Genomic DNA, 13,157 nt, shown 5'->3' with positions numbered 1-13,157 from the left:
GCTCAGGGGCGGGGGATAGTGCCGCAAAAGCAGGTCAGCCAGGGCGATGCGGCAAGTGATAGGATTATCACAAAATGGCGGCACCCTACTGCCTGTTTTCGCGTGCGTTTAATGGACGAAAACTCGGGTAAGGTCCATAGGAAATTTTTCTAAAATCGAGCGATTTAGGCTTAAAAACACATGGCCGACCCGTATGGGCAATACAAAATTTTGCCCGAACCTTTCCTTTAAAGCTGAAATGGCTGCCAATATTGCTGCTTCGTTCTGCTGTGGCCCTTGGGCATTCTTCTGCGCTGTCGATGCCCCTGCGTCTGTTGAGTCCTGGGCATCTCCCTCCTTCCTTGGAAAGTCCTCCATCACCAGTTGTTTCCCTGACATGCGTGCCATCTTCCTGCGTCCGATTTTCACTGCTTGCTTACTTAGCAGACCGTTCCTCTGCACCTGCCCTGCTCCCCACAGCACAAGTGTGTTCAACTTGTCACTGGGCTTTCCTGCCCCAGTTCCTGGGCTTAATGCAATATGACTGCAGGCAGTTGGTGCAAGTGGGTTGTTCCACTTTCGCCTGTTCCACAGGTCACTCCAGTGAAATCCACTTTGTTATACAGGCCGAGGTCCCCCGCACACTGCTTCACCTCTTTCGCTAGCCTTGACAGTCTGGGGTGTTTCATTCACTTGTGTGCCCAGCTCTCCTCCTCAATGTCTCCTCGCTCCACCATAGTGCTCTAGCCCCTCACGTGGGTACCGTGCAGGATATCCTACTTCTTCTTGGGGGGCTGGTGGGGGAGGCTGTATCATGCAGTGCCTATACACTGAAGAGCCCGGCTCCCTCTTGGTCTCTCCACCACGTACCTTAATGTCCGCTGTTGGGTTGCTGAGGGGCCTCCTTCTAATCTCGTGCCCAGATGCTTTCTGCCCAACATCCGGTTCCGCTTCACCTTCTCTTACTGGGCTGCTGTTCGGATCAGTCAGGACGCAGAGCAGCTCCTCCCCAGAAAACCCCACTCTCGTCACTACCGGCAGCAACTTCCCTCGCCGCTTCCAGTGTTTTGCCTGCAGCCACCCACGATGGCTGGGGCTGGCTCGGGCTCTGCAAGTGCCCTTGTACGTCTCCTCGCTAGTGCTGCGTCGTCGTTCTTTGCTACCTGCCATCACTCTGTGGCGGTTACCAGCTGCAAACGCCTCACTCATCGCGGGGAAGAGGTTTTCCTGCTCTAAACTTTGCTCAGGGTCAGCTCAACGGTCTTTCAATCGCTCGCACTGGTTTCTGCTGACCTTCAGCTGCTTTTCACATGTTTATGTAAGGATCTTTGTCGGATCGAGCAGGAGCTTCCAGAAGTCACGTCCTTACAACATGGCGATTAGCCACACCCCCCTTTTTTCCAAGTACATTTTTAGAGAATTAAAAGAGGCGTAACTGGAGAAGGCATCAATGAAATACTGTAGTCCTTTCGGAGTACAATCAAGAATTTTAGAAATCATCTGCATATGTCAACCATATTGCATTTAAATAAGAGAATTTGGGTTATACAAATGAAACTGGATCCGGGTAGTCACCCATGTCTGAAATTAAGAACCGTCAGCTCTAGTCCATTTAGAATATGGCACTATGTTTAGGCGGGTATGCCTTTGGGTAAGAGTGTGCACACCACCCCATCCACCACCACAACCATAACCAGGCCTATGGCAGTGCAGGGATGGATGGATGGATGGATGGATGGATGGATGGATGGATGGATGGATGGATGGATGGATGGATGGATGGATGGATGGATGGATGGATGGATGGATGGATGGATGGATGGATGGATGGATGGATGGATGGATGGATGGATGGATGGATGGATGGATGGATGGATGGATGGATGGATGGATGGATGGATGGATGGATGGATGGATGGATGGATGGATGGATGGATGGATGGATGGATGGATGGATGGATGGATGGATGGATGGATGGATGGATGGATGGATGGATGGATGGATGGATGGATGGATGGATGGATGGATGGATGGATGGATGGATGGATGGATGGATGGATGGATGGATGGATGGATGGATGGATGGATGGATGGATGGATGGATGGATGGATGGATGGATGGATGGAATATCATGTCACTTGATGGGGGGAGGGGTGGAGTTTGAAATGGATTTCTGATGCGAAAGACGTATTGACCAACTTGAATGGGAGCGAGTTTTGGGAAAACCCACAGCGCCTCCTTGCCTTGAGCATCAGTAGGCTCAAGTAACTTTCTAAGCAGAGAGCATGGGTGTCTTGCTTGACGCCTCCAAACGAAAGTTGGGCTCTGAGTTTCTGGAACACGGGCAGGAGGTTGGCTTTAAAGCATATCTGGATTTTATCACGCCTGCATATGAGAGATAGTTGTACACGCAGTTTAGGCTGGGTATTTTGCCCATTGTAGTCTTACGGGTGCATGGAAGGGCTCTGTTTCTGATAAGTGCCCAATGTGGACAGCTGCTAAGGAAACAGGCTCACATTTTCTTTTTCTTTGTGGGTCGACCCTGTGGTTAAGGCCTTTGTATTTGAGACCTATTCTAAACCCACACTGCTATTTCTAACCCATAGTTCCCTTTTTCAGTAGCGTTTGCTGATGCTCGTTACATCTATAGAGCTTGGCTGCTGAAGGGGAGGACACTGACAAAGTCATGATGTCCTTTGCCATTTTCGTATTATTTTGCCAAAATGAATAGAGTTTTAGGCTGCGAGCATAGCTCTCCTAGAATTATAATTTTTCCTTTTAAAAACGCATGTGTTCTCCTAAGTGGATGAGGGTGATGATGGTTTATGCAACATTTGCACTTGCTCCTTATGATTGCGACTTCAAATGTTTAACATAGAACTTGATGTAATAACTAGAGATAAGAATTAATTCTTCATTTAAGGATTGTTCATGTAGGTTTTTTTATTATATTAACACCATGTATTTTGTAATGTGTTTTAACTCGATTACTTTTTGTCACATAAAGGTTTTCTAAGAAGAAGAAAATGTGACCCTGTCTAACTCCCTTAAACGTGGAGATTTTACGAGAAAGGACCCCATTATGGTTCAGTGAAATCAAATGAAGGAGCCCACATGGGATTCCCCAATTTTTCAATTTGGACTATATCAGCCCTCTGTCGACTGCATCAAATGCGGCGAGAGATCAATCGTTGCTATAAAAATAAATTATTTTTTTAGACCATACCAGATCTTGTACACATTTCAAAATATAACCATTTAGGGAAGTTCCCATGTGCTTCCTAAAACCAGTCTGCCATTTTTGTATTCTTCGAGAGATTCTTTTTCCCATAATTCTAGGTGCTCACCAGCAAGGTCGAAAATACCTTGCTGTCGGCATTGCAATCGGTCTATAATTGGTAGGTTCAGATCGGGAGCACTTCTTGTAAATCAATACAATATGCGGTGGACCACGATTTAGGATAAATATGTCAATCTGCCACCTGCTTAAAAAGAATAGTCAATATGGATGGCTGGGTCACTTTTAAATACAAAATTTGGTGATTTGTTGGGACCAGAAGCACGAGATGTACTAATTTGCTTCAGCGCTTCGTATATGTTATCGTAGCCAACAGTTTCCAATTTTGTTTGCTACTAAATCAAAACAATTCACACATTGACAATTCGGGCAGTGCATACAGTGCTTCGAAATGGGAGACCCAGGCTTGCTCAGAAACTGAATGTAATTGCGGGGCAGGCTAGGAAACATCCATAGCATTAATCAACCTCTAAAAAGCGTGCGCATTTTAATTACACAGAGAGTTCATAACATGCCTTCGGAATCTCTTTGACTCCTAATGGCCATATTCCCCATCAGCTAATTCTTAAAGGCAAACGTTACCTTCTTAATCATAGTGATGATTAAATGAACCAGGGTCCCCCTTTAATTTGATACCCCCAATCTGTGCTCTTAAATCTTTTTTCTTGGCTGCAACTTCTGCATCATACGCGTGCAAGTCAAACTTTGCACTATGGATTTTCTGAGGTTTAGGAACAATTAAAGAAATCTTGAAGGTGGCTTCCATTGCCAACGGAGAAAGTTTCATATGTCCAGTCTAGAGAAAAGATGCACTGAGACACAAGGCCAAAGTATCATTAACCCTGTGCACCATTGCCGGCAGGGAAGATCACATGGACCTCGCTCGCAGTAAGTCTTCTTAACTCGAAACGCAAACAAAGCAGATAATATACAATGATCACTCCACTCCATCTCATCAATCCCAAGACATTTACATTTGTCGAAAAGCCAACGTCCCACAAAAATATAGTCAATAGTGAAGAGTCCAATTGTACCATGGGTAATTCACCAAGAATAGCTCCATTAAGCATACATAAACCTCCTAAACATTTTAACCATTGCCAGCCATACTATTGTAAGCAAGAGTGCAACATTTCAAGTTGTAGGCCACTAGCCACGCAAAAGTCACCTGCCCCCATTTGCTATGATGATTTTTTTCTATTTATATAGAGCTTTCGCTAATGCTGGGTTCCCTGCATGCTGCAATGGCTTTGTGCGTCATGGGCACCCATGCTTCCCCTGCTGTGTGGAGAGGCAGTTATTCTGCTAGGCCCCAATTTGGTCATGTGTATGCCTGTGGGTGGTAGGCCACTCACGTGCATTTGCAAGGGGCTCCATTGGTGTGCGTTACATCACTGCTATTTGCAGCTGTGCGGTGGTACTAGCGTTTACTTTAGTGCTCTCTGGAAGGGTGCGTCGTTATAAGCCCCAGTAGAGGTTGTGGGGCAGCATGAACCCATCGCTTGGGGTGTCTGCAACATAAGAACACATGCTTTGTAGCGCACACTGCAGGGGAAATATCTAGGCACTTTATTTCCCCCCCCCACCCCAGAAACAAACCTAGGATAAATCCACAATCCAACAGTGATAACATCCAAGATTTCCACCCGGGCCAATATTTGGGCCCACGTTCTTACCATCCCCTAATACTAGAGAAAAACTGTCCGCGTTTGAAAGCAGTCGAAACATGAGCTGCATATTGTAACAATCGGTTTATCTATGCCAATGAAGCCCTTCGAGAACACACAGAGCATTATACAAATGGAATAAAAACCACCCCAGAGCTTCTGCATCACTGCTGTAGCCGAGCAGCCATGGGGGAGGTTTTTCTAGGCTGCAATGCAATGTTTTGTTTATTGTTCACATTAGCAGGTCTCGTCGCCTTCTCTCCCTCCCCTGGCAGGGATCCTCCGATATGTCGGCGATAGGGAACATCGCCGCCTGCAAGACCCGCACGAGGCTTGCAGCAGTCTGCGGTGGCAGCCCCTCCGTGCTTTCTCCGAGTGCCCAGGCTGCTTATTCAACTGAGGCACTAAATGGTTCATTTATGAGCGCCGACGATGCATGGATTGCTGGTGGGCTGAAAAATGTCCACTCCTATCGGGGTCTCCGACGGCACTTCCGTCATGCCTCACACACCGTCCACCTGGTGCGCTTTGCATTATGCAATTTATTTCGAAATGTGATACCTAGGTTACCTAGAGGCCTCCAGAATGTACTACAAGAGGTGGACGAGTACGAAAAGACTAGTTGCCAAATATCGAGGGTGATAGAGTGGGGTTCAGCAACGCAATCTCTACAAAACACATACAGGTAAATGGGCAACCTTCTTTCTAGACTGCCCTCACCCCAAACCACCTGTTAACTTCCAGACTTTCAAAGGGTGTGAATCTACCAAACTGAGCAGGCCCATCCTGCACGAACCCAGGATACCTCTGCTGAAGGTTCCTGACAGAATATACAACCATAACCCTGCTGCCACTTGAACATCTTTGAGGGAACACAATTTGGGCCGACCAACTTGTCAAAAGCCATTTCGTGGGAGTGCCCTAACATTGAGAGATACTGGGAGGGAGTTCTAGAAGCGGCCAAACAAGTCCTAGGAATTGACTACATAGCTCTGGGGGGACCACTCGAAGCAATCAAAACCAAGGCGGGGCGAAAGCTGTATGTGATGATGATGATAGCAGGGCAGCCCTGGGATTGGCCCGCACATGGAAGGCAAGGGGATCCCCCCCTCACCCCCGCCGTGGACCACGGATGGGTTGCAAAAAAGTGAAACTTGTTGGCAATGGAGTGGCTCATGTACTCCATCCAGGGGGACCACGTCAGATTCTCCACGGACTGGGCTTCCCTGCTGCGGTTCCATGATGGACGGGGCAAGAGTGGTATGGTGCCCTTGGGCTAGGTGGCTCCTGGGGATAGTAGAGCGCCCCAGAGAAGGCGATCTAGGAGCGGACTAAAGAATTTCGGCCCTCATGCTAACCTAGCCATCGAACACTGAGCGTACTGCAAAAGACGAACTGCCATGTTTTGGGTCAACTCTCGAACAAAGGGGAGGGGAAGGGGAAGGGGGGATTTTCTTTCTTGTTTAGAACTGTTACTGTTTATAAAAATGCAAATAAAAAGCCATTTCGCTATCCAGTAACACCCTTTGAAGGAGCCTGCATAAGCATCCATAGTACACACCACCACCCCCAACACCACTTTTCTTTGCATCTAGAGTTACAATGCCCTTCGCTGTGCCCTACAAAATGTCACCAGTGAAAGGAGTATGGAAAACTGTACCACTTTACTAAAGTATGCAAACAAATACTAAATATGCATGTAACATGGGCAGGGGTAACCTATGTGGCCAATTCAAGCTGCCAGTCAACGTGGTGTTCTGCGAGCTGTGTTCTATACCAAACTCACCTTGGTAGCCCTGAGCTATCAGACAAAAAATGTAATAGAAAGGAAATAAAAGTTGGGTGCTTTTTCTGCAAAAATCAATATTTCACAACAAAATCATGCTACTTATTTACAGCATCCACTCCTCTTAAAGGTGTGCCCTGCAGGGTGAAGAACATTAAGGACACCAAGCTTACTCTAGAGACATTCTAAAAACCAGCAGATGATCTACTGAACTGTGCATTCACCTGACAAGCAAATAACAGAACAAACACCACTGTGGCTCTAGCAGAAAATGCACATCTTTCGCGTCTAGATCAGTCCAAATACTAATGAAGAGCTGAAAAAAAAGCAAATGTCTTAAAGTGACGTTTTCTGTTGGGTTGCAAATGTTGCTTTTGAAGTGTGCATCAGTTTCCTCCGAGCTGCACAACCACCTGGCTCTCACGAAACCTCCAGCACTTGGTGCAGTCAAACTGCGTCCTATGATTTATTGAACGCAAACACGGTCCACTGACGTTTTCTTCTGCCACAGCACATGATCTAGAGGGATTTTTTCCATGTACAGAAAACAAGGTTTACCTAATTTCTGCCTCAGACCAATCACTGACAATTTTAGGAACAAGAACAATGAAAGCTGGGCCTGTGCTAGCTCAGGCAGATCCCCACAGCTATGCTTGTGGGCTGCAGTTACAGGCCCTTGTAGTGGGGGATGGAATGGAACTGGTCTACATGATTAAGGAAGAGGAGATTGGTAAGGCTACACAGAGAAGGCAGGAAAGTGGTACCTATATAGGGAAAAGAAGCTAGCAATATATGTAATGGCACATCCAGCTCCTCTGACAAGCCTGAAGCATAATATCAACAAGGCCATCTACAGTGAGACAGTATGTAGATGCAAGTCATAACTGACAGAAGGGTATCAGTGACTGCTTCCTGTCTAAAACCAACCGGTTGCTACAAATAAGCAAAAAGGAAAATGTTGGCATCTCATCTGTTGGAAGAAAAGATGTTTCAAGAGGGGGAATTGCATTACTCTTGTGATACTTGGAGTGGGTGATCAACGTGAGTAACAACATGCTGGTGTACTCTCACACAGATGACATGCGAAGACTGATAACTATGACTAGAAAATGACTCCCCACAAGAACAAACAGGAGTTCCTTAAATCCAAGATAGAGTGGGTTTTCAGCAGCAACATGAATCAGCTGAGACATATGCAAGGCCTGTAATATCATAAAGTCTTGTTTCCATGGTATGACCAAATTATGGACCAACCAATCAAATCTTGTATTGTGTGCCACACTGTAGCAGTGGATCATCTGCTTCCCATTCACATGCAGGAAACACCAGCAGGAACCATGGGAGCGAGTCAGCCCAGACTTGTTCTCATTGCCTGGTTAAGTTCCCTGCTTAGACATAGTAGATGAATGGAGCTTGAAAAAGTGATCCTGAAAATCCTGCCAAAACACAATGCACCATCAGTCTTCAAAGCACCTTTTGCCCTCCAAAAAGGAGGGTCTGTGCGCCCTCCAAAAGCCCCAGAAAACACCCCATGACATATCACTCTTTCTGATAGATTGAAAAAATGGGCAAGAACTTGAACCTGAACTATACAGAGCTCTGCTGCACTCCCAAAGTAGAAAATACTCTACACAATGTGCACGTCACTCCTCACAAGCGTTAATTCAACCATTCTGACCCACAGTTTATGAACTCCCAGGACACTAGTAGAAGACCATGTCTCAACATGCAGAAGAATGAACAAGAATCAAGTGAGCTCCAGAAGTAATGCAAAAGAATATTCCTTTCTTCCAGACAACTTGTGCAGAATCAACCCCATATAATAAAAGGACTATGCTGATAACTTCGGAAGAGGCTGTTCTGATTTTTATTTCTGATTCTGTACGGCAGTGCGACTTGACGGTCTGTTCCACTAGCCAAATAGGGCCTCGAAAGCTCATAGCGAAGGACAGCCACGGAGAATAGGACAGAGGAATGCAGGGCGGGGAAAAAATAAATAATCTTAAATCCACCTTGGCCACCTCCCATAACCCACTGTGGCTGGAGATTTGGAGGCGCGAAAGGCACGGGAAAGAAGTTCAGTAACTGTGGCTGTCGGCATGTAGTAGGTGATGGTGTTTGTTGTCTGGTTGTTGTGTTTCCTGATGCCAACATTGTGTTAAGGCAGCGGGTGTGGGGGGTTGATAGAGGCCTCCCTTAGTGACCCTTGATGAGTGCACCCTCAGGAAAAAAGGGAGGAAGCTGCCCCCCTAAATAAACATTAACAAAAAAAAAAAGAATCTTGGCCCAAGGAGCAGGAGAGGGAGAAGGAGAGGTTTTCCAAGGCCAGCTGGGGTTGCCCTCACCCCCACCCCCTGTCGTAGTGTGTATGGGAGCGAGTGGTCCTCAGGCCCCCTCGCGTCGTACGCTCCTCAGTACAAGGCTTGGACCGCGTGCCTCCGGTAGTGGTATTGTCCCTTGCCCTTATGTAAAGTTAACCACGGTTGACTGCTGCATAGATGGGACTACTGAGCAGGACACGGGGCATCCATCTTTTGTGCCCCCTTTCGATTCCATCTTGGGTAAACAGGTCTCACTGCGATAGTACAGCAATGCTCAGCTCCCCTTTCCACCGCAGCAGCCAAGGACAGAGACACACACACAAGGCGCGCAGGCAGCTGGCTGGCCCCCACCCTTGCACCCACCCTGCGAAGGAAAGCTCTGCACTTCCATTCTCACGCTGAAGCTGGAGAAAGTTTCAACAATCAATATGCTACAGTTTTCTTCCTCTGAGATCACTGTTTGCCTGAAAACCGGCATGTTAACCAGGATGAGCTAAGCACTTTCTGCTCGATTCGTCCTCATAAACGTGCAAGCCACCCACCCCCATTAGAACAATTTATTGCCATCCTGACCCTGCACCCCCTGTAAGGTATTTCTTTCACGTGCCAGACCCTCGCCTGTGCTGCGAAACCCACCCAACACACCCACTACTAACCTTAAGCATTTTTATTATTATATATGCTTTTACTTGCACTAATGAATTTGAAACCTAGAAAGAGATGCAAAACATAGCCTGATTCTTTTACATGCACAATAAAGGTCAAGGCCTTCAATTAAAGCCACAAATGACCCAATTGTATTGACAATAATCATTGGTTGTAACTTATGTAGAAATGTGACAAGTAGCATAAAATGTTTTAAATAATTTGTCATTTAGTATGTAACAATACTAGCTTAGGTAGTGACCACAGTGACCGGACCCTGACCTGCATGGAGCGCAAGATGTTTGATGTCCATCAGCTACTCAGCCAACCAGGAGGAAGAGATGCTACCCACACCTACAGCACCACACCGTCTGGCCAATCGGCTCCATTTAGTATTTTTTGTTAGAGTTACTTTAACTAATATAAATGTTGGCACTGATGTAATGAGGGGTAGAGAGTTTTTTGGGTTATTTCCTAGCTGGAGAAATAAACCATCCTTTGAACTCTTGCAGCCGGGTCTCAGTGCCTCTTTCCCCGACAAGGGGTTTTGCCTGTTATCTTATTTTATCTCTCACACGTAGTAAGACGGGGAAAGGCATCTACATTTTTGGTGACCCCCGCGACGTGATTTAGAGAGGTGCCTTGAGGCATGCGCCGCCCGGCAGCGAGATCCAGGGCGCCCCCCAGCAGAACCATCGCCTCTGCGGTTGACCAGACTGCACACTAAGAAGAAAGGGTCAAGGGTTCCCGGTTGACGAATACCCGATCGAAAGCTGCTCGCCAAGGCAGGCCACGGCTTGGTTGGGGGACGGACCTGAGCGAGGTCCGGCCGTGAGCGGCGACCCTCCGAGTACCTGACTGAACGCGTGGAGTCCCGGTTGCAAAGACCCCAAATGAAGGTAAGGGGAAAATACAGGAAGAAGGGAATTAGCAACAAAGGGAAGGTAGCCAAGAATAGGGTCTGCGTGAGTGACGGTGAGGCTTTTCTGATCTAACCTTTATATGGCCATTAGGTGTTATAAGAAGTGAGAAGAAGAGAAGTGGTATCCTAGCCCGTAGGGGGTAGAAGGCGGCGCCGTGTAGCTTTTGTCCCGACCAAGTGCAGAATAGAGATAAAGAGAAAAATAGTAGGGGTCTCTTGTAGGCTCGGAGTAGTTTTTAGAATATTCTTTTTCTGTGGAAGTAAGAAATATCTTGAGACATAATAAAGGTGAAAAAGGTGGGGAGTGAATGCGAAATAGTGGGTAGTATCGGGAAGAAGAAAAAACAGGGACAGTAACGGGAATAGGGAAAGAACAAATGCACGCAGGCAGTGCATGTGTATGTTGCATGATTGTTGGTCTGCATTTATGTATATGTCTTGTTGAACACGCTAAAGTATTTTAACACAAGTAATTTGTGATTGATATAAGGTAAAGCAGAAGAAATAAACTGTGAGGGGTGATCAGGTAACACCTCTCAGAAAGCTAATGTGACATATGGTAATTATGAGCATTGATAAAGAACGTATTATTTCTACATATTGTACCTGATATACCAAGTAAGAGGTGGGAAGAGATTCAAAGGTACTAGAATACACAAGAAAGGAAAAGAAACATTGCCATGGGGGGAGTAACACCACTAGCACATATTTGCCAACACCTTAAACTTTATAGCAACAGGATACAGAAGTATCACGATCAGTGGATCACCGAGATAAAGGGAGACGGGGTTACACCAATTTGGCCAGAAGGAGCATAATTTGACAAAAGAGTGTTGGACCTAGTATCAACACATTTGCTAGCGCGATACAAAGGGAAACAGTTACAGAACCGGAGAGAAGTGTTAGATTTATGGTGAATTTCCCCCACAGCAGAGGTAGGTACAAGCCGAATGACAGAAAAGCAGAAAAACATTGAAGAAGTGGGTGGGACACCAAAAGGGGAATGCTCAACAACTACAACCGAAAACGAAATAACAAAAATCTATCCCTTAATGACTAGGCCAGCGGTAGGGTTTAGTGAACCCCTATATATACCACCCACTGCCACTGCCCAGAGCGGGGCAACAGCCCCCAAACCTCCACCATATGACAAAGGAGGCCTGTATGGCCCCACGAGTGCGCCTCCTGTGGATATAGCACGTTTAACAGGTGATTTGAATCGTCAGCTAGCACACGCACACATGGAAATAACAAGGTTAAGAGCTTTATGTGACAAAGGGCAAATGCTGCCAGGGGGAGGGGGAAGTACCCCCGCTGTCACTAGCAGATCTCACACCTCCGATCGGGGCAGCAAGCAATGCAACCCCAGCAGCCTCGGTATCAGGGCAGTCTATAGTATCGCAAGGGACGTCATCGCAGCAGAGGCAAGAACAAGAGTGGCAGTCAGGGCAGTTCCTGTTCCAATTGAATAACAAGCCGGTGAGAATTATACGCCCAGATACACCAGAGAGTCAACAAAGTGGAGACCAGAGTGGAAGACAAGGAAGTGAACCCAAGGAAAATTGGGAGGATAATAACGAGCTAGAGTCAGAAATAGAAGAAATATGGGACGATTTAAATGAATACAAAGAGGCAGCTGCCGCAGAGGGTTCCCCACTGCCAAACCACCATTACCCAGACACACTATCGCCACCATTATGGCAAGGTAGATTAAGACAACGAACAGGAACGATAGGAAACATATTGGTAAGTAAAGCGAAAAAAGGGAAGACAAGCAGAACGGGAAAGAAACAAAAACTACAAATGCCACTGATACATAAAGGAGCAGGTAGGCCAAATTACATTCCGTGGGCCCAAATGGACAAAACCAACCTGTCAAAACTCCTCCCCCCGCTGACGGGAGGGGCAGGTAAGTGGATACATGTATTTGAGAGGAACACGGCAGGCGTGCCGTTAGCTATAGGTGATGTAAAATGTTTATTAGTTTCAGCAATCGGGAACCAAGCAGACACAATCTGGGAAAGGGCAGGGTTCCCGGGAGTAACGATGAGCTGTGACCGACACGATGGATCACCATTTAACAATGTTCGAGCACAAGTGTGGGATGCATTGCAGCGTGCATTTCCAGATGTTCCAGATTTACATGCAGTGATGCAGTGTACGATGGAGGAGAACGAGGATCCTGCGCAATTCATTTTGCGAGTGCAAGATTTATGAAGAAGTGAAACTGGTACAGAATGGAATCAATCAACAGCTTTATTCTATTTTATCATTAAAAAGGGGTTGCCGAAAGAGGTGCAGAAGACCTTGGACAAAATAGCTGGGATCGAAGCCAAAGGGTGGCCTGAAATTCAGAGCATAATTGTACACCACTGGAGGAGGAATAAAGAGAAGGAAAAGGAGGTCACGCAAAAGAGGCTGGCTGACGAAGCAAAATTAGTACAGACGAAATTAGTGAATGTCGCCGCCATTACTGCCACTGCAACAGCAGACAGAGGAAACGAAGGAGAAGAAAACGTGGAAGGAAGGCCCGTCGG

At 46.6% G+C, this 13,157-nt stretch overlaps 1 protein-coding gene across 2 annotated transcripts in view; it reads right to left on the bottom strand.

Annotated features, from left to right (window-relative positions):
• Positions 1–13,157, bottom strand: part of MIF4GD (MIF4G domain containing) — a 165,895-nt gene that overhangs the window by 69,459 nt on the left and 83,279 nt on the right. The gene's annotated exons all lie outside the window — the stretch shown is intronic.

Source organism: Ambystoma mexicanum, chromosome 3q (genome assembly GCF_040938575.1).
Source record: "Ambystoma mexicanum isolate Mex_15411 chromosome 3q, UKY_AmexF1_1, whole genome shotgun sequence".
In the NCBI taxonomy this organism is placed as follows: domain Eukaryota; kingdom Metazoa; phylum Chordata; class Amphibia; order Caudata; family Ambystomatidae; genus Ambystoma; species Ambystoma mexicanum.
The sequence above is the reverse complement of the archived record's forward strand: the minus strand, read 5'-3'. Positions and strand labels throughout refer to the sequence as shown.